This window comes from Vespa mandarinia, chromosome 8 (genome assembly GCF_050613455.1).
Source record: "Vespa mandarinia isolate Hongniang chromosome 8, ASM5061345v1, whole genome shotgun sequence".
NCBI lineage: Eukaryota > Metazoa > Arthropoda > Insecta > Hymenoptera > Vespidae > Vespa > Vespa mandarinia.
Genome location: NC_140817.1, coordinates 1,165,001 through 1,188,052, shown reverse-complemented (window position 1 = coordinate 1,188,052; position 23,052 = coordinate 1,165,001). Strand labels below are relative to the sequence as shown.

At 35.6% G+C, this 23,052-nt stretch overlaps 1 long non-coding RNA gene across 10 annotated transcripts in view; it reads left to right on the top strand.

Annotated features, from left to right (window-relative positions):
* The window catches only part of LOC118445743 (uncharacterized), a 75,833-nt gene that overhangs the window by 45,124 nt on the left and 7,657 nt on the right, over positions 1-23,052 (top strand). Inside the window, exon 5 of one of the 10 annotated variants that reach the window (XR_004839393.2) lies at positions 10,367-10,666. The exons of 7 other annotated variants lie outside the window; for them this stretch is intronic. This is a non-coding gene — a long non-coding RNA (uncharacterized LOC118445743). Of the gene's footprint in view, positions 1-171; positions 198-936; positions 956-10,366; positions 10,667-23,052 lie in introns of those variants that run through there. 2 more of the 10 variants (XR_004839387.2, XR_004839394.2) reach the window with 2 other exon arrangements.

Genomic DNA, 23,052 nt, shown 5'->3' with positions numbered 1-23,052 from the left:
GTTATTCGATCCAGCTTTTACGAATTCTCTCTCTTTCTCTCTCTCTCTCTCTCTCTCTCTCTCTCTCTCTCTCTCTTTCTTTCTCTCTCTTTCTTGTATCCAATATCCATCTTCTTGGATTTGGTCTTTGACGAAGAGAACTTCCTAATAGCACGTCAAATTTTTTTTCAGACGTAGTGACGTTTTACATCCAGCTCTGATCGGAAAAGACTATAATTGCAAAAAGTGTATATATATGTATATATGTATGTATAAGAAATATGTATGTATGTATGTATAAAAAAAAAAAAAAATAAAGAAGAAAAGAAGGCGTCATCGATAGATAAATTATCCTGTAAGGCGAGGAATCTAATATCATCGAGGGAATTTCTTGTTAACCAGGAACACCATATGATATTGATAGTAATGAATCACCGCTCGGCGTTCATCATTTCGTTTACATCGTATCTCATTAAAAAACTTAGTAGTAGTATGTCTTACGAAATTATGTTTACCACTTATCGATGATGAAATCATCTTTTTCTTTTTTTTTTTTTTTTTTTTTTTAATTCTTTATTCTAGTCGCATTTGCGCGACACGTTTTTCTCGAATAACTACGTCGTAATAGGCGTTAATATATTTCTATGCATCGACAAAGGAATCTCTACGACTGATTCCTCATCTCTCGTATCTGTTCATGAATCGAATAAATAAATCAGGAATTTGAGTTTGCGAATTATTGTCGTATTTCTATGTATAAAGATGAATACGTATAAGGATATGTTGATGCAGAAAGTCGTAGGAGCATATAGAGAGAGAGAGAGAGAGAGAGAGAGAGAGAGAGAGAGAGGAAGAGATAGAGGGCGGATGGGTGAGAAAGAGAGAGGGAGAGAGAGAGAGAGAGAGCGAGAGATGGGTGAGAAAGAGAAAAAGATGCTCCTCGCTATATATCCTTAGGCGGTGAATCACGTGAAGATTCAAGCGGAGCTCCTTGCAGGCTGGAAGGAAAAGGAAAAAGAAAATTTCGCTCGCAACGGATTCTAATGACCTCATCGTGCAGAAACGGCCGGCTCTACGTGTGCCTTTCCAGGAAAAGATACGTCATCTACGAGAAAGTGTGAATCCTGCTAAATACCGCGTCGTCGCTTACAAATATCTAACAAAGTTATCTATGTACGTATGTATATGTATCTAATTGCAATTAGGTGTATATGTACTTGTTATCTTCGTCATCGTCCATTCCATTATTTTCAAAGACATTTCTTATCATCGTAATAGACGTCAAAACTTAATCGACTATTTATTAGATATTTTATCTGTTTTTTTTTCTGTGTTTTTTTTCCGATTAATTCAACAAGCACATGCATCGATTGACGTAAATCGCGAATGAATGATATCGACTTCTTAATTGGTAATTAAGAACTAACCGACGAAACGACGCGTTAAAATGATTTATTTCTCAAAGTTAAGACCATCGATCGTCGCGTAATCACCGATTCTGGCTTCGACTCCGATCGAAACTAATCGACGTCAAAGTTGATCGTTCCATATCGTATGAGGTTTATATTCGTGGTACATAAATTGTAATAAATGTCTTTGGATTTTTGGCAGAACGACAAACACGCGATAGTCGAGTTTTCATTTCCGCGAAATCGTAAAGCGTTTTCGTACCACCGGGATTTCGATGATTTGATCGAAATATGGAAGACAGAGAGAAATCATCGATGTTTCTCTGTCTTCAATTGTACATAGAAATATATTGTTGTATTTACGGTATCAGGTGAAAAAGCTTATTGCATATTTTTTATTTCCTTTTTTTTTTCCTTTTTTTTTAACAAAATGATCGATGATAAATTATAATACACAGAGAGAGAGAGAGAGAGAGAGAGAGAGAGAAAGAGTTTACAGAAGCATATAACTATCTCCTATGAATTACATAGAAAAGATTAATAGGTTTCATTCCATCGTTATATATAATTACAGCTTAGCCAGTTAGTTGAAGAAGGATCAGTGCTGAGGGATATGATAAATATTTTCTACGAATCGTTTCTCCGACAGATGCAACAGTGACTAAGTCACTGAAAATAATTTCTAACGGAGCACCGACTGCGTAGTTAGAAAGCAACCGAATATGGCGGACTAATTTTTGTACGAATGAAACGCGACATGCAAGCACGAATCCAAGAAACGTGCATACGCACATATGTATTTGTTTCCGGAGATAGAGTTCTTCCAAGAAATGTCATGCTCTCTCTCTCTCTCTCTCCCCCCTCTCCCTTTCTTCCCCGTCTCTCTTTATTTCTCTCTTTTTTGAACGAAGGTATGGATCCACGTAGATGTAAATCGTCGAGAACTTTTCTCAGAATTTTAACCACAATTTCTGGAAAGTGTTCCAATTTTAAAATATCGTGAGCGATCTCACGCTCGCGATTTATTGGATTTGCGGTTTTTATTTTATATATATATATATATATATATATATATATATATATATATTTGTGCGTGTATATATATATACATATATTTTTTTTATTATCTTTTTATTCTTTTGGCACGTTTCTCAGCAAAAACGAATGGACAAATCCGGCTCAGAAAAGACATCGATCTTTTTGCTTGTAACTTTACTAATCTTCTAACAAATAATCTAATCGTCTAAGTGCCAAACGTGTATCTCGCCAAGTGCGTTACTTGGCATAAATTTATTCCGTTTAAATAATTATCGGGTATTACGGTGCTCGTTACAAATGGGCAGAACTATAAAACAATATATAATAAATTTGCATTTTTACAAAAAAAAAGAAAAAAGAAAAAGAAAAAAGAAAAGAAGAAGAAAAAAAGAAAGAAAAAAAGAAAAAAGAACCTAAGCTAAAAAAAAAAGAAACAAAAAGTTGTGTCTTTAGATAATTTCAGTTCGTTCGTCAATACAAAATCATTATTAATATTCGATTTTTTTTTCTGTCGTCTTAGAAGCAATAAAATTTATAGAGTTAAACGAGTTTTCCGATATCAATGCATACCATCGACGTTTGCGAGTATATGTTAGAGAAAGGGATATCGTATTCGTTCCGGATGGTTTTGTTCGACGAGGAAAACTTTCCGAGTACAGGTACTTACTCACTTCGAAAGAACTTTATAAGCGTACGAAAAAAAAAGAAAAAAGTATTTCGAATTAGGAAGGAAAACATTTGTAATTAATAAAACGCGTGAAAATTTTGTTAATTTTTCACCAGTACTATTACAATTTCAATTATTATTATTGTTATTACAATTACAATTATTATTACTATTATTACAATTACTTTTATTATTATTACTTTTGTCATTATTATTTTTATAATTGTTATAACAATTATTATTATTATTATGCCAGGTTCTTCAATGAATTATACTTCGGCGAGTAGTATTAGAACTCGATATAGCTGACAAAATTATTATATTAATTTCTTACGAAATTGTTAATTTTTCGAAAAGGAAATTAGGATAGCCCGTTTTCGAACGAGAACCGAGTTATCTTCGGATTGTATCTTTCTTTTTGCGTATTAGCTTTGTCATTGTTAGAATTTCTTCTTCGCTAGATACTTCGTTAGATAGGGAACAGAAAATGGACGAAAATGGAGTTTAGAAAATTGAATAAAAAAGAGGATGGAAGGGGAGAAAGTTTCGAACGGTTCATCCTTCGGTTCATCATGCCCTCTCTCTCTCTCTCTCTCTCTCTCTCTCTATCTTTTTACGTGTCCCTTTTCAAAACTTTTCTTTCTATTCTAGTTTTATTTATACGTTCTTTCTCCAGATAGTAAAAAAGTATAAGATTGATAAAAGAAACACGTAAGAGTTTTATCTCGTTAGCTCGTCCCTACGCCATACATCGAATATCGTTAAATTTATCTTGGTGCGAATTGAACAGTGAAAAAAGAAAGAAAGAAAGAAAGAAAGAAAAAAAGAAAAAAGAAAGAAAGGAAGGAAGAAAGAAAAAAAAAACAGAGAAAGGGAGAGAGAGAGAGAGAGAGAGAGAGAAGGGGAGAAAGAAACGCGTTCGTTGGCCTCAGGATTTTGACACGATATCTGTTATGGGGGCTACTCTCGCACACCGTGGGCGAAGTAAATCCAGTTTGTTAGGAGAGGAGGCTCCCTTTCGCGACGCGAATAAACGCTTGGAATTTCTTTCGATAGCGAGTTATCGTTCCTATCGATCGTGCTGTCACGTTCGAGATCATTTCGGAACCGGATACCAGTTCGTTTACATCTCGCGTATCACCGAGTAATTTACTGCGGGAATTATATTCTTCTCTTTTATTCGGGAAGAGAAAGAGAGAGAGAGAGAGAGAGAGAGAGAGAGAGAGAGAGAGAGAGAGAAAGGAAGAGGGAGAGAAAGTATCGTTCACTTCACCAGTAATTTCATTTTACGAGGAAAATAGAGAAGATAGAGAAAATAGAAAGAAAGAGAGAGAGAGAGAGAGAATGAGAATGGAGAAAAAGAAAATTGTTAAAGGAACAATCACAATTTCGTTGAAATTTAATCGTCAGAAAATTTTCTTGAAAAAAAGGTTTACGCATAGAAATAAATTTTATTAACTGTCAAATATCTTCTTCGACACTTTAAAGGTTTTTCCCAAGAGGTTTATTACAATTGGGTTTTATGAATTGGAAACTTTTTACGTGTTTGCGGTCAATTTTGTAACGCGTTCGTTCGTTCGTTCGTTCGTTCGTTCGTTCGTTCGTTCGTTCGTTCGTTCGTTCGCGTTCGCTTGTGCACGTTCGTAAATACATGAAGACATAGGAGATATCAGATCAATGATTAGTCGTCTACTTGCCTTCGTAAGACACGACGATTTACAGTTAGAATTTGCAGTTATGCAGTAGGCCGACTTCATCAATCGTCGGGACATTCAACGTTTCGTAAATGTTCTCTAAGTATCGTTTTTTCAATGATCTCCGTCTTGGTATCATCGATGATTAGACTTTAACGCGACATAAAAGCGGATAATTGACATTAGCAACATCATCGTAATATTTAGTATTTATTAATTAATGATTTTCATTCGCTATTAGATCTTCCCAAAGTTTCGGACAATATCGACAGGTATTTTGGTAGATATTCGATGTAAACATACATCAAATGTGTATGTCGAAATTAATTTTTCCTTTTAACGCGCCAACGTTTATTATATTTGTACGTAAATATCTTTGATTATCGAACTAAATGATCGATGCAAAATTTAATTAACTATTAGTCATTGTATTAATACGCTCTTTTTTCTTTCATTTTTTTATTTGTTTACTTTTATCCCTCGTTAAAAAGACATCCATCGATTATATTTCATTTATTTTTCTTTTTTCTTTTGAACGTGGAATATCATCGATAACAAAGAAAAAAAGAAAGAAAAAAAATGCGATAACTCGCATAGAAATCTCGAGGCTCAGCGTCGACCTGCGTCGTTTTCCTCGTTAAAACGTGGCTTCTTTTGCGTGAAAAAAAGAGGAGAAGAAAAAACGAAAAAAAAAAAAAAAACCACGAATGCATATGCACGATGTATCGCATGGCTCGTTACAATTTCGCTTATTACGTTCGTTCTTCTTTTTTTTTTTTTTTTTGTTTTCCTTTTTTTTTGCTTTTCTACTTTTTTTTTCGTACTCCACGCCACAAGAGTTATGAGAATAGGTATTATAAATATTGTTTGTTAAAAAGCAATATGTCGGTGTGGCCGTTCTTCTTCGATTTTTTTTGCGATTTCTCAATGCATTTAGATATATAAACGCGCATATACATTATCGTACGTTAAATATATATGTATATACATATTTTTTTTTTTTTTTTTTTTTTTTTTTTTTGGAGGAAAGAACGAAATAAATCATAATAATTCATCCGCCGAACAGCGAGTGGCGCTGACTAATCGCGCGTTTCTCGTGAAAGTTGCGTTTTTTTCTTATTACCGAACGTTTCTCTACGAGCCATGTGCAACTCATAAGATCGCTATGTCTTCGCATAATCGTGATACATTACGATCGGGTACGTAACTAAGTATTTGCACACAGCGGTACAGAACGAACGAACACGCCTACATCATAGACTGCACGCGTTTACTGTCGATTTTTTTCTTTTCTTTTCTTTTTTCTTTTCTTTTTCTTTCTCTTTCTTTTTTTTTTTTTTGTTTAATAAGCTACGTCGTTAATACGAGTCATATATGTAAGACACGACTTGAGACGAATTGCGAACTGGTATGATTGAAAATTTTTGTCTATTCAATTGATAAAAGCTTTTAGGTCTATTCGATTGGAGTTTCTTTCTTTCTTTCATTCTTTCCTTTTTTTTAATTATTTTTTCATTTTTTTCTTTGTTTCTTTTTTTTTTTTTTTTTTTTCTTTTTTTTCTACCCACGCGTGTACGATATATTATTTTTTATGTAAGTATGTATATACATATATGTGCGTGTGTGTATGTGTGTTTGTGTACATGTTTACGTATTACATGTAATTCATGTAAATTGTCGTATGACTCGACAAGTCTATTAATCGGTATGACCATGTCTTTCTTTGATCATCAATTCCTGGGAAGTACCTGGCTAGTCGTTTGAAAACATCGTTTCAAGGCAAACAATGTCCTTAATGTTTGACGGAACTATTATATGCATGTGTATAAGTTCGATTGAGAGGAGTGACAAAGAAAAAAGGAAACCTCACGCGTTGAATCTAATGAGTATAATAATGACTGTACACGAGAGTGACAATAATTAATAATAATTATACATAGGTTAATTTAGACCTATTATGTTTCATAATTTTAAAAAGGATTATATGGAATAGGAAATACCTAATGAAACGTAAAAATAATAAAATTCCTAATGATCAATGAGAAGATTCGTACTTTTTATTCGTCATTACGCAACAGTTCAGTTGCAGTCACATTGTCTCGTTTATTTAGCAAAAGCAAAATCGTTAAATGTCGACGGAAATTGCGCTCGGTGGGTTTCTTAGAAAAAAAAAAAAAAAAAAAAAAAAAAAAAAAAAAAAAAAAAAAAAAATGAAGATATTCGTCGATCGATGCATCGAATTTTCTTCGTTCGTCCTTGAAAATGAAAAGAAATAATTATGATCGCATTCGAGTATATAGTAAATTTCTGTTTTTTCTGATTTAAAGGAAATACGCGAACATATTTTTCTCCGGGTTTTTTTTTTCTGTTTTTTCTTTTTTCTTCATTTTTTTTTTTTTTTTTTTTGTTCTTCAAAAAGAAAAAAAAATAGGAAAACAGCAAAAAGAAAAAGAAATAGGGAAAGAAAAACCCTGACAAATATTTACCAACTTAATCTTAGCTTAGAAAGGTTGCAAGGCAAGATTCGAGCCAGCTCGGTGGTAGGGAATCGTCCTTTGTACATTCCAGGCAAGGTTGCTATAGCGTGTACTTTCTTGAAGCAATGTAACGTTCTATGTATGCGTGAACGTGTTCGCGATAAAGCGAATGCCATCACGACGACCAGTCTCTATGGTATCGTGTTTGATATAAGGCGGCGACCGAGCGAGTCTCGATTTATATTCATTTGATCGCAACTAGGTGTGTTGCCAGTTAGTTACACGGTTACCGACAAACTTCCTTTTGATTCTTTGCGTATTGAAAAATTACCTTTGAAAGAAATAATTATAAAGTTGCGAATGGTTTCTTTGGTAAAGGAGGTTAGCTACCCCTCGGTGACGTGGTCTCATCGATTTCTTTCTTCCGTATTTTCCACTCGTCGACTCGACTTAGGGTGGCGAAAGGGGAACAAAAGAGAGAGAGAGAGAGAGAGAGAGAGAGACAAACCGTATAAAAAATAGCTGACCAATGGTAAAAGTTTTTACGGCAAATTTCACCCGAGTATTTTTATTGATATGAAACGAAGGCGATCGACGATCGTAGAAATTATCAAAAGTATGACTATTTTCTTTTTGTTTTTTTTTTTGTTTTCCTTTTCTTTTCTTTTTTCATTAGCCCTGCAAACCGCAAAAGCCATTAAACTTCTCCTCGATCGTTCGTTACACAGGATTGGAACACCTGCTCTTGACATTTTCGCAACGATGTAGCATACATATATTGCGCGCGGCCGATCGTATGCTCCTGCCGTGATTATAATTCTTGGATGACACGGTCGACGATTTATACCGTAAGCGTACATTTGGGACAAGAAATGCGTGTAGTATAGTATATTCGATATATATATATATATATATATATATATATATATATATATATATATACAGTATATATGTATATATAGTTGATGAATAATCGATCTCTCGTTGGGTCGAGATTGCGAATAATCGAAAAATCATTTTCATCGTGGCAAGCTTGTTGAGAGAGAGTTTCGTAGCTAAAAGTTATTACGACATAAAGCTTCTTTTACAAAAGAAGCGTTAGATGAAAGAGAGAGAGAGAGAGAGAGAGAGAGAGAGAGAGAGAGAGAGAGCTGGTATAAAAGCAGAGCGAAGCGCAAGGTGGAGTACTCAAGAGAGAAAGAGAGTAAGCAAGAGATTGAAGAAGGAAGGAGGACAGAGAAAGAGGGGAATTCTGAAGAGAAAGAGGGAGAAGGGAGAAAGAGAAAGAGAGAGAGAGAGAGAGAAAGAGAGTAACGTAGAAGGCCTCGGGAGGTAAGGACGGGTGCGAGGCTGGTAATGCGTCAAGCACGTAACAAGAGCTGGCAGAAAGTTAACTGAACCATGAAGCCAAGGCTGGAGAGGGCAGCGCAATGGCGAGAGAGTTCCAAGAACATCGTGTTTCCTCCCGAGGACTCCCATACTCGACCGCCGACCGCCTTGCTGCTTTTCTTTTGCTCCTTTCTCTCTATTTCCCTCCCTTTCTCATCCTATCCTTCATATTCTTTCACTACTACTACTACTGCTGTTGCTACTACTACTACTACTATTACTAGTACTACTACTACTACTACTACTACTATTACTACTACTACTACTACTACTACTACTACTACTACTACTACTCTTTTGCCTCCACCAACTTCGATCGACCACTGCGAGAAACCTCTCCTTCGTTTTCCTTCTCTCTTTTCTATTTTCTCTCTCTCTCTCTCTCTCTCTCTCTCTCTCTCTCGCTCGCTCGCTCGGTCGCTCGCTCGCTTCCAATGATAACGTTAGCTTTGCTATTCGCCATAGTTGTTTTATTTACATTTCAAGGTCCTTAGCGGTATCTCCTGTTTCTACTGGTATTTCTTCTCTAATCCTCCCCCATGGTTAATCGTTCGATCTCTATGCATCCAACACTTTTTTCATAATATAAAATTCTATTTAACATTAATTTCATATTATTAAAGGAATAAATTATCTATTAATATATTATCAATCGTTTAAGAGGCGTACGATCAACGATAACGATGTGAGAGAGACATATAAGAGGAAATATAAGATCAGACGATCAGATTAAAGAAGGATGATCACTTTCGTCTCGCGAGCTTTCTTCTTCTACTTTTTTTTTACTTTTATCTCAGCTAAATTTCATTGGCGGGGTATCATTCCTTAGGGTCAAACTTCTTCGAGAAGTCGAATGGTATTCTTTTGTAGGCCGCCATCTTTGATTCGTTCTTAGAATCGGTGAAGCAAACAGGCAGACGGTCCCTTCCACGGATAATGTTCTCTCTTCTGCGTGTTGCCATTCTTCTTCTTCTTCTTCTTCTTCTTCTTCTTCTTCTTCTTCTCCTTCCTCATCCTCATCCTTAGCCCTTTCCCTTTTTTTCACTCCCCCTCCCCTTCTTTTATTTTCTCTCCCTCCTCTTTCCCTTCATCATTCTTTTTCTTCTCCCTCGAAACACTAACGCCGCTTTCCAATTCCCTTTACACTCGGATCCTCCATGTATTGTGCATCGCGCTTCTACGAATTTCACTTGCACGAACCATCATCCCTCTTTTCTCACTCGTTTCTCCCCTCCTTTTTATCTTCTCGTTCGTTTCAACGAACTCTCTACGTCAGAAACGGTAACTTCTCTACTTATTACTTTCGCACCCCCTGTTATAGCGAGCTCTCTGTTCCCTAGTTTAACAGAACGAAGAAGAATATTTGTAGAAAATTTATTTAAACACAAGTATCATAGTTGATTTTAAACAATATAAATGAAATCAGTTTCGAACGAATTTTGTGTAGATAGTAATAGTATATTAATATCAATGTAAACGTATATACTCGATGAATTGACATTTCCTTTTGACAAAAAAAAAAAGATTCTCTTTACGAATCGATAATCGATTCTTGTTCTTAATTACTTTATTGTTATTGATAAAGAATTACGTATCCATGTACATAGGTACACGGTATGTATATATAATATATTTAGAGTAGATACGTTCATTCGTAATTTTATATATACCCATAGGACATACCTACTCATATAAAATATTTTCTTCGCATAGGAAAAGGGGTTAAATGAAAGCGAAGGGTGGTGCATTATGCGAGTTGGCAACTTGTGAATGCGCAAGCGTAGGTTTGAGATGATCACGTGATACATCGAACCATTGCCTGCGTAAGTAAGTACATAGTTCGACGACAACGGTTATGTGTCTGAAACGTAGTGATGTGACATACGTCGTTACGTAAGCTTACATTATTCATATCGCGCCTTTATGCTTCCTTCGTTGCACGCACGCAGTAAGTCATTCTCACGGACGTATCAACGAACAGAACGTTTTTAATGCTACTCTCCGACTATATATATATATACGCATACACCTTTATATATACATATATATATATATATACACATACTATGTATAATATTTTAATATAACAAAGATATTACATTTGTCTGCAAATAGATGTATTAAAAGGAACATTTAATTAATTTTTGCTTTCTTATGGATGTAATATTTTTCCCCCTCAAATATATCTATCCACTAATTAAATCTTTTTGAAAACGTTCGGATTTGAATATATGCATATCGGGGGTCACGTGACGATCATAAAAACATCGATATAGTATGATAATACAATCGTCGTAACTAACAGCTGTTCGAGCAAGAAGAGGGAACACGGTCAGTGAGAGGGAAATAAGAGGAGAGACACAGTGTCGCGCGACTATTAACGATACGAGGAAGTAGCGTGTTTACCTTTTCATTAGTTTCATTCTTTATCTTTCCGTAAAAGAATTCTAATAAGAAATTGTTTTCTTTATTTTTAATCGATAATTAATTCTTGATAACGGGTCTCCTAGCAATGAAATCCGGACATAAGATATTATAAAAATTATCGCGTTATAAAATATTGTTAAGTATCGTAAATATTGTCGAGATAATGGCTACAGTATTTTTTTTTTTTTTTTTCTTTTTCTTTTTGATTGTTAACTTGTTTTTGAATTATCAATGTACACACATACACGTACGTATTTACTTTGTTTGTTTTTCGTACGTTATAAATTATGAATGATATTTAATACGAACGTAATTTCGTAATTCGTCGAGAAAAATCGATGTCTATGATGTCCTTTCGATATATATTATTATTTTTTTTTTTTTTTCTTTTTTACTACACGATAGAGGAAAACAAAATAATAGAAGACAAAAGTAAAAGAATAAAAAAAACACCAATGAAGCAACCTTTTTTTCGTCGACCGACTGTGAGAGAACTCGACGGGAATATCCGTTAAATGCTCCCATCGATTCCAAGTACAATTAGTCGCAATCACTTGAGGTCTAGCTACTGCCACGTCGGTTCCACGAAATCCTGAGAAAATTGGTATGTACCGTGTGGCCGTGTAAGAGGAAGGAAAAAAGAGAAGGAAAGACAGTAAAAAAAGAAGGAAAGAAGAAGAAGAAGAAGAAGAAGAAAGAACATTAGGAAGAAGGTAATCATTGTTAGCGTGTAAGATAATGACAATTAAGAGGACAAGAAAATAATATATACCAGGTCGTATCGCGTTCTATCTTTTTATTACGTTCACAGGTTGTTTAATTTGGATTTTTTTCTTTATCTCTATCGATTCGATTAATCTCTCGCAGTATTTACAATGATAAATCACGTAACTCGATCAATTGTTCCAATTTGATTTTATTTTCTTAACGAATTTTTTATTACTATAAAAATTTCCGACCTTTTTCATTTTCTTTTCTTTTTTTTCTTTTCGTTTTTATTAAAATTTTTATTAAACCGGTAAATAAAATCGTAGGAGAAACGATCGAGTTGCGGAATATATATATATATATAGTTTCCCCCTTTCGTACGTACTCGTAAGATTAATTTTGACGAATGTAAAATGGCATAAAGTCAAGGCTCGTAAAACATTGTAAAAAAATTTCTCTCTTGTACGTTTTCCTGTAGGAGAACGCCTACTATCGGTCAACTCGCAATTAACGTTCGAGTCGAATGTGTCACTCTTTTCTCGCGCAAATTGCGTACTACCAGCATAAGTGGCTAGCTTGAATGGAGCTTAATAGCGGTGTCGGTTTAATTCATCAAAGGTTCCGGACTTCGATGGACGGTACTCAAATATATATAATAATAATAATAATATATATATATATATATATATGTATATATTTATATATATATTATTTATTCTTCTATATTGTCTTTTGACTTGTCATTTCACTGGATTCTTTTTCGTTTGTTTTTCTTTTTTTCGTAGAAAAAAAAAAAAAAAAAATTGTAAACACGTAAGAAAGATCTGATTTATATAAGATATTTCGCTTGTGTGAAATTTGTCTTCTTTTTTTTTCTTTTGTTTTTCATTTTTTTTCTTTGTTTTCTTTTTTTTTTTTTTTTTTTTTTTTTCGAAACCATAACAATGTATAGATAAGTTTAATACGGTTGAATAATATTTGGCACGCGTATGCAACGCGATAACGAGTTATCAGCCACGCATAAGAAAAACTATTTCATAGGTATTATTCTTTCGTATTATGATTTGAAACGATAATGTTAACTCATTCACGAGATAATTCAGTCATACTCGGAATTCATGAATGACCATGCAGGACATTGTTCGTGCAACGATAATTGGCCTGACTTAATAGTTGTATATCTCCGTGTAAACGTGCGTTGTAGCAGTTGAGAATGTACGCGTTTCTCTAAAAATAGTGTACGTACAACATACATAGACCGGATACAATGCGGTAGTGAGTCAGGAACCTTAATCGCGATTCTCGTCACGGAGCTCTTTCGTGCGCGGTGTCTCTCTCTCTCTCTCTCTCTCTCCTCTCTCTTACACTTCTTGCGCTCGATCTACGATTATAGACGATCTTAAAGGATATAGATATCTTAGAATCTTCTCTTAGAAATCACTGCCAGTTCTAATCTATGATTAGTTTACAACGATAGATACATATATTATTTCGACGAAATTTATTTGAAGGATTTATTGTAATCACGACGCCGTCGTATTTATTTGGGAATATATTTAAAATTTTTTTATTACTAATTTATAATTAAAATTAAATCCAAGATCTATGATTCCGTCGGAGGAGAATATATTTCAAAGGGAGAAATTATATTAACGTGTATCGATACCATTATATATTTATTATTAGTTGTATTGTCAAATCGCCTTTGATTTTTTTTTTTTCTTTTTTTTTTTTTTTTTTTTTTTTTGAAACGTATTTAAACTTTTTATTAGCATTTAGTAATTAAAAAAGTGATCTCGATCGCGATAAATTTTAAATTGGATCTTTTAACGCGACCGAATGTATTATTTTCGACGATAGAGGGTTTACAGAAGTTTAACATTATATGAAAGTTTGTTAAACAGGTCGACGTATACGTCGAAAGTAGTTAGGTCAGTTAAATTCGTCCAGATCACGCTACGTTGTTCATCGTCTTCGTCATCATCGTCGTCGTCGTGGTCGTCGTCGTTGTCGTAACTAAACTCGCGTGATCGAGAAGGTGCTTCTCGTTAAGGATCGTGTTGTCGTAATAAACGTTCGAATACGATAACGATGCATGCCACGCTATATCCACCTGTTGAACTTCTTACGTGATTTGATTATTTTTCTTATCCGTTCTTACAACATTTTTTTTTTTTTTAAAGAACGCCTTTGTCCGCGTATAAATACCAATAAAGAGTTCTTCGTGTTGACAAATCGCAAAAACGCAATACTCTTTGAAAGATTATTAATCGAAAGAAAAAGGAAGATCTCATCGAGAAGATTCGAGGAATCGTTCGAATCGAAGAATCTCATTCATGAATCCGGTATTGCCTTGCTGGAATACAGATCGTTCCTTGAGAAAGATCATCAATAGAAACGGTTAAGTCATTTGCGATAAGATAATCGAGTTTCTGGAATAAACGGTACTTCCAATGTCGATAATATGAGAAATTGCATCGTTTAAGCGAGCCATCTTTATTGAACTTATCGGGATAAATATATGTATACCGGGAATTTCAATCCGATCTTTCTTCTCCTTTTTCTTCTTTTTTTTTCTTTCTCCTTTTTCTACATACATAATTTTCTTAATAGAAAATTAAACGAATTTCCCATAGAGGAAAACCAACGGGAAGAATCATTCGGTTTAATTAACCAACCAATCGGTGGAAAAGGAGAAAAGAAAGAGAGAGAGAGAGAGAGAGAGAGAGAGAGAGAGAGAGAGAGAGAGAGAGGTGCCGTTGCTCTTGCCATCTATTGTTATAATCGTATTTAACGAATGACTAGCTTAATGGATTAATGGATTTTAAGAAGATAATAGACGAGACTAGGCGACGTTTGGTAATACGATATTATCTCGATTGCGAATTAATTTATAACTGACAACGTTTCGAATAGTTTTAATTAATCGAATCGGTTTCCATTAACGGCTTCTAAAGCACGAATCTACGTATAACGAGATAAAGAAAATGTGTAAAAGAGGAAGTCGATTGGCATTCGATCGTTTATCACGTTAAAATTCTACAATGGTCGACGATCATCGATCGACACATCCATCTCTCTCTCTCTCTCTCTCCCTCTATCTCTATTATGAAGGGGGAAGGGGCGGAAGCGGGGAAAGAGAATAATCGTGAAGGTAGTGACGGAGGAGGGAAAGCGAGAATGGCAGGCAGAGTAGAAAAGCGTTATGCGAAGCGTATAAACGGCCTGGTAGTATCCTTTTACGTCGTCTTGTCTCTCAGAACCACGCGTTGCTGGGTCAGCGTACTTGCAGTCACGTTTCTATCCGCCTTCTTCATTCATTAGCGCGAATAATATGGCCGATTCGAACGTTCACGCGCGTGCCATCTCGTACGCATGCGCGGAATATCAAGGAATTACTATTGTACATAGGAAGTGATGCTATTATTGAACTAGGATGATTTATCGATCTTTTTACGTTTTAATCGTGGAGAAAGTTTCATTCGATTACTATTGTAATATCAAATACAATGTCGAATTTAACCCACGTACGATCGATACCATTCTCTTCGTAAGACGTCAAGACAAAGGACTCTGACGAGACGATATAAAAATTTATATAATGAATTCCCACATCTATTTATGTATTTCTTTTTTTTTTTTTTTTTTTTTTATAACTGTTCTTGTTTATATATTTGCGATTATACGATCTCACTTCGTCATTCGTCATTAAATGTAGAAGCGAGAAAATTTCCATCGCGCAATAATTGATTTATTTTAATTGATTATTCGAAAAAAATTTCTAACATCTTTTGATACATTTAAACGATTAAATGTATCAAATTATATTATACTTCATTCACTTCAAATTATATGATACTTCACGCGTAAAGTGAGTCTGCTTGCATACGTTTACGTATCGTTTCTTTGTGAAATTTCATTCGGTCGAATTAAATTGAAAACTCTTTCTACGGCGTTACGAGAATAGTTAATTAGGACTCAATCGTTCGTCGATCGATCGTAGTCGATAACCAATGAAACTTTATTACCATGTAGAGAGAACGTAATCGCCCTTTAAATCGTCGTTTCGCGATTGGATTACAATTTTCCCCGTGTAATAGCATTCACGATTATTGCCGTTACGATATTCTCTGATGTTGCGATTACTTCGAACTTTGATTTTAAAATATCGATAAGTAATTATGGAAGATTCGCTTACGCATTTTTCTTTCTTCTTTCTTTTTTCTTTATTTTTTCTTTTTTTTTTCTTCTTTTTTTTTTTAATCTGAAAAATCTTCTCAGGATAATACCATTGATAAATATCTACTCGTAATCTATTTTTCAACGTAAACCATTGGAGATTCGGAGAAATCTAAAAAGAACGTCCTTGTGCGGTGTCTCTCTTTGAAAGTAAATCAAAGACGCAACTTTATATTTCACGTTCTTCGTTTTCACTTTCGTGCGTGTATCCTACCGACGGACGGCACCGATCGTTTCTTTTTTCTTTTTTTTTTTTTTTTTCCTTTTTTCTTTTTTCTATAATATTTATTTAGAACTAACCACGAAGGAATTTTTAGTTTCGACACGTCGTCTATTACCAAAGAATTTAATGAGAAAGATAAACTCGGTAACGCGTATCACGTAATATTAGAGAATTTCTCTTTCTTTTCATCGTAATAACAAGTAACCAAATGTTTTTATAGGATCGAAATAAACAAAACCAAAGATCGAGCACGCGCATTTTTGACCCTGACCTTTCCTTTTTTTTTTTTTTTTTTTTTTTTTTTTTTTTTTTTTTTTTTTAATGAAAACAACTAAACTTAGTTGTCCGAATATACCATATATATATATAAGTATATGTATGAAGGAGAGAAAGAGAGAGAGAGAGAGAGAGAATAAAGTCATTCACTCTGCGTGCGTAAAAAAAAAAGAGAAAAAAAAAGAAGAAAAAAAGAAACAAAAACAAACGAAAAAGAAAAAAAGTAAATGTTGAATCATAGTAGTATAAATGTCCGAGTGGTCGAGCTAAAGTAAAAGTACTTCCACTGCTTTAGAAGGACAGATATATCACACGCATAAGTTTCGTTATTCAACCGTGGCTCGAGTGTCGTCGATCGATTAGAAAGCATCGTTAGCTCGAACAAAAAGCGTTTCACAATCATCATCGTCTCATAGCCATCGCCATCGCCATCGCCCTCATCATCATCATCATCATCATAATCATCACCATCACCATCATCATCACCACCATCATCATCATCATCATCACCATCATTACCATCATCATCATCATCATCATCATCATCATCATCATCATCATCATCATCATCATCGAGTAGAAACGTTTCTCCGTCATGTACCTACATCTACCATAGCTACTGTCTCTCGACATGAAGCTACAATTACGTGAAACTCAGCTGTCTGATAGCAATCCACGGATGATATTCGCTAGTGTGTCTTTCTTTCGATGTATGTACATACGTACATACGTATGTACCTTTCACCACTCTCCCTCTTCCTCTTCCTCCTCCTCCTCCTCCTCCTCCTCCTCCTTCTCGTTCTTTACCCTCTCCCTCACCCTTCCTTCTACTCCTGTCCCTCCCTCTCTCCCTGTTTTAGAAGTAACATTCACGAAGAGAGAATAAGCCATAACGACGAGGACGAATCCCGACCCCCTGGTTACGTATATATTTATACGCGCGTAGCCAGGCAGAAGTGAGTGGAGAGGCAGGCAGAACACGGAATTACCGCGGCTTGAGGATAGAAAAAGAGAGACACAGAGCGTATAGATACGTAGAGGGAAGAGAAGAGTGGAAAAGAGAAGAGTAGGAGAATAGAATAGTAGAGAAGAGAGGAGAAGAGAAGAGGAGAGAGAGAGAGAGAGAGAGAGAGAGAGAGAGAGAGTGAGAGCGAGAGGGAGAGAAGAGGAGAGGACGCAGACGCAGGCCGTCTCGCTTGGTGAGGTTCCTGGCGTCAGTCAGTCGGGCCTCCCGGATCCCTCTTTGCGTTCCTGCGATGCCCATTGAGTCGAGAGTCTCTCCCTCTCCTTGCACCTCCTACTCTTTCTGACCACCACTCACACATTGCAAGTAGCAACGTGCAGCACGCACCTATGTGCGACGAGCATACTATCTTTCTCTCTCTCTCTCTCTCTCTCTCTCTCTCTCTCTCCCTTTCTGTTTCTCTCCGTATACGATCTCTTGACGACCCTCTCGCCTCGTCATCTCGCACGATCAGTTTCACGCACACGCATAAACCGATACCATCATAAACATACACATACGCATACACAAGGCGAGAACAAGGCTCCACGCTGCGACGCACACGTTGTAGCACTTTGCGGAGTCGCTTGGTCTGCGTCCAAGCAGAACCGATCTATCGACGTTTTCGTCCGATCATGAACGACGGACTAACAACATTGGTTGTTACCATGTCCTCATCCTAGAGTAGCTTCTACGTATGTATGTATATACTCCTATATCTCTCCCTATATCTTCTCTATACTCCTACTTTCTATAATTGCTGTTTCTCTGTTTGATCATTACGGTATAGTGTTTCGGCAATCCGGCATTTTCAGATTCCTAGAATTATAGTTCACGTGTCTGACTATACTACTGTTTCACGATTACGCTTATACGAGTATATATCGTTATGTATCTCTATTATATATATAATAAAGCTCGATAGTTTACTCGTTAGTATATCGAAACGGTTTATTTATGATATTCCTTGGAACGATTGTATATTTCGATTTGCGATATTCGGATCTATAACGATTTCGAAAATACCTCGAGATATCAGTTCCATATCCTAAATTCCTGATCATCCTCGTTTAGATTCTTTTTTTTTCTCTAATATCCGTATCATCACGAAGAATATACTTCGTTCTATAATTATATAGCTAATCGTTTACTAAAATTCAATTGTTTCGGAAAACATAAATAAGTAAATACAATAGAAAAAAAAATCTACTAGAAAGGAACGGAATATAGATCGATCGATCGGTGGCTTTTCACCGTTAAAAATAAATTATATCTTATCTACGAACGTATTATTGGTCTTTGGATTGCGAAAGCCTCGTAAGCGTGGACAAGTGCTGTGCAATAAAGCGGTTAAAGATCGCAAGGCAATGTCTACCCACGCGTAATCGTACCTCTTTTAAAGCTTTAACATCGTGTTTCTTGTTTTCTTTTTTTATCTGTTTATCTCTCTCCTTCTCTCTCCCCCATCTCCCTATCTCTCTCTCTCTCTTTCTGTCTTTTCCATGAAAGAGCATCCTATAAGATCATCCCGCAAAAGAGTTTTCGTCTGACGTAACGAAACACGTCGGCCAATGCCTTTTTCGAATCTTTGTCGACTTAAATCAGTCATTTCTCGTAGGTGGGACGACGAACACCTTCGTACCTACCTTTTGAAGAGAATTAAAATGACAGCTGACGCATCTCGCAAAATAGAATTTTATATTCGACGAAAATATCCATTTTTCGGGGCGAAGAATACTTTTCACCGAATTAATATGCTCGACGATGGAATTATTTCACTTTTTATTATTCTTTATTTTCTCTTTTTCTCTCTTCGCTTCTTTTTTTTTCTTTTCTCTTTTCTTTCTTTTTTCCTTTTTTTTTTTTCTTTTTTTTTCTTTTTTTTTTTTTGAAATTTTATCTCCGAACGTCGGATTTATTCGACTAATTATTATTTCATCGGTCGATAGGATATATAGAAGACTCCTCCCATACACGGTGATACACCTCATCCCCAGCAGAAAGTAACAGAGAGAAAAGAGACGAGAGAATGTCCGATCGATGGAGCCGATGACGATGACTGTAACGCGCACGAGTCGTATGTTGTAAATGTCGAACGAGAGAGAGAGAGAGAGAGAGACCGTAACGCGTGTTGCCTATCGGCAGGTGCATTCTCGTCGGACGTATTGCCTACGTACGAACAACGGGATTTCGATTTTCATCGTTTTATTCGATACATTGCGTTAATTCCCATCGCTTTTTTCTTTCTTTTTTCTTCTTTTTTCCTTTTCCTTTTCATTTCTTTTTTTCTTCTTTTTTTTTTTTTTTTTTTTTTTTCTTTTTTTTACTCTCTGCGTCGAGAGAGAGAGTTTTACGAATAGAATATTGGATTCATCGAAAGAAGAAAAATGTCAGACATTGTCGATTTACTATTACAAAAAAGAAAAAAAAATTTCTTTGTATCCTTTTATCATTAACAGAACGTATCGATTGAAAGAAAGAAAAGATATATTTTCATTGTCCTCTCGCGTAAATCGATAGGAAAGAAATAGATTTAAGAATATCGCGAGGAAGGACGTTGTTTGATTGGGGGAAAAAGAAAAAAAAGATAAGGAAAAGAAAAAGATAATAAGAAAAAAGAAACAACAACAACAAGAAAAGGAATAATAATAAAAATTAAGAAAAAAAAAAAAGAAAAACTTAGAATGCTCGTCGTAGATAGTGTCAATTTTTATATGCGGAAAAAATTCTTTGCGTTTATTATTTTTATTAGCCTTTTCTTTTTTTTTTTTTTTTTTTTTTTTTTTTCTTTCCTTTTTTTTCTTTTCGAATATTTACCGACCAGCAAAAAGATCGCCGATCGACTAACTTGTTTACCATCGAAAAGAAAAAGAACATGAAGAAAGGGTTTAGAAAGATCGTAAAAGGATTCAAATCGATTTATAGAAGTTGAAAGGGCGGGTACCCGGTTTCTCCGGAAACGTTTGGGAGGAGAATTACTGGGGAAGCACGATCGCTGTCATTCGGCAACGAAGTTCTAAGAAACGAAACTACTGAAGAGATTTTACTTGGAAGAAGGAGGTCGAGTTGGGCCAAAGTTGATTCTTAAATCATACGACGAGAAACGACGAGAACGACGACAACGACGACGATGACGAAGACCATAGGGTCTCGAGTACGTCGTTCTCAAACCTCCGAACCGAGAAGGGTTTCTCTTCTCTTTCTTCACCAGTTCTTTCTCTTTCTCTTTCCTAACTCGTCTTCTTCGTCGTTCGTTCAAGCGTGTGCCGTTGACAAGGCATCAGAAATAGCAGGATAAAGCGAGAGAACCAACTAGCCGGGAGTAGTCGTCATCTCTAAAGGAAAACTTCGTCAACAAAAGGAAAAAGATATTTTATTAAGTTGTAAATATGATTGATGTTTTACTTCGAATGATAAATTAATGTTTCAAATCATGATAGTCAAGAAGAAAGAAAGAAAGAGAGAGAGAGAGAAAGAGAGAAAGATAAGTTCCATCAAATGTATAACGTCAACGCGAAGCGAAACAATAATTATGGTATGATCGTGGAAAGAATTATGGGAAAAAAAGAAAAGAAAAGAAAAGGAAGAATCGAAATTATAGAATAAAATATGTAAGGGGGAATTGCTTTGAGAGAAATGAAGAAAGTACCAAGGTAAATGATGGATTGGAAAAGAAGGACGGAGATAGATAAAGAAAAAGAGACAGAGAAAGAGAGAGAGAGAAAGAGTAATTTTTCTCTTGTTTTTCTCTGTCTATCTTGGATAGGCGTAGGAAGAAGGCAAAAGGCGGAGGCTGTCCTGGGGATTGGGAAAGCCCTCTCGATTCTCGGTTGTGCAAAGTTATTCTTGGGTGTCCCGGGAATCAGAAATAGAACTCTACTCTCTGCGTTTCTTGCTACCGCTTCTTCGTCCCTATCCTCTCTACCTTCTTGCTTTCCTTTTCTTCTTCATTTTCTTCTTCTTCTTCTTCTTCTTCCTCCTCCTCCTCCTTCTTCTCGGTACAAGTCCTCCGTCTATCTTGAGTGCCGAGTGACAAACGTCGAGGAGTACCTCAGCTTCCATTCTCACCTTTATTTTCGGCCTACTCGTTTTCCCTCTTCTCCATTCAAAAGTTTTTCTCCTAAGAGAATAACCGCGGCTCGCGGTTAGAATCGTAACTTACTAGAGTTAGTTAAGAAAAGATTAGCTATTCCTTTTTCGTGACATTCGTTTCCTTTCGCATGAACGATAACAGAAAGAAAACTAGAAAGGAGTTACCATTTAAATTTCTTTTATCTCGATTAACCAATTAGGTCGAGCATAATCGTTCGGATTAATTACGAATCAAAAGGAATCGGTATCCTACATGAGTATATCTACTCATTATTCGACCAAAGGTTAAAGAAAGGAAAAACTTATTGGAAGGCATTAAATCAACCCACGTATCTCGTTGAAAATCAAAGTCTACCGCTGAGAGCCGTCATTCAAAATTCTTCCAAGTCCCTAACGGCATTCCTATCGACATACGCGCACACACACACACACACACACATGCACAAAGAGAGAGAGAGAGAGAGAGAGAGAGAGAGAGAAAGAGAGAGGGTGTGTGAGAGAGAGATACATACATACACTTTTTCTTTCTTTCATTCAGATAATCACCCGTAACGCTTTACAAACGAGCGATACACCGGTTATTTCCAAGCGCTATATATTATAAAACGTGGCAGACATTGAGAATTAACGTGTCCGTACCGCCGCGTACGTGCATTCGCCCACGCGCATTCTAATGCCAGGAGCAACCCTGCTAACGTCAGAGAAAACGAGAGAAAGAAATAAAGAAAGAAGGAAAGGGAGGTATGGAGGAGGGATATGTGTATATATATATATATATATACATATAATACCAAGTATTAATCAGTTGGATCCGTATCGTTTTTAACATCTTTTTAATTATTAATTTAAATTCAATCAAAAGAAGAAAATAGCTTTGATTATTTCGAATCGGAAATATATTCGTATCTATTGTCGTCGAAAGAAATTGAGTACGTAACGTGAAAATCGATCTAACGATATATATATATATATATATATATATATATATATAGTAAAAGTAAAATACACATTACCAAACTATTAGTATTCTCCTATATTTGGATAGTTTCGTACAAGTTATAATGAAATCTACCGAAAAGAGAGAGAGAAATAGAGAAAGAGAGAGAGAGAGGGAGAGAGAGAGAGAGAATAGATAGAGGATAGCTTTTGATGTATGTATCTAGTCTATTACATACGTAGTTAAAGTATTACAAAAGACAATGAATAATGTAATAGTAACGTGTGAAGCAATTGATAGAATCGCTAGACGATAACATAAAAAATTATCTAGACTAGAGAGAGAAAAAGAGAGAAAAAAAAGAGTGAGAGAAAGAGAGAGAGAGAGAGAGAGATAAGTTAGATAGAGATAGGAAAGTGTCAGAGGGTGAAAGAAAATTAGGGTACGGGCCAATCCCGACGGTCGTTTGTCGGTCTCTCTTACGCAAGCAACCG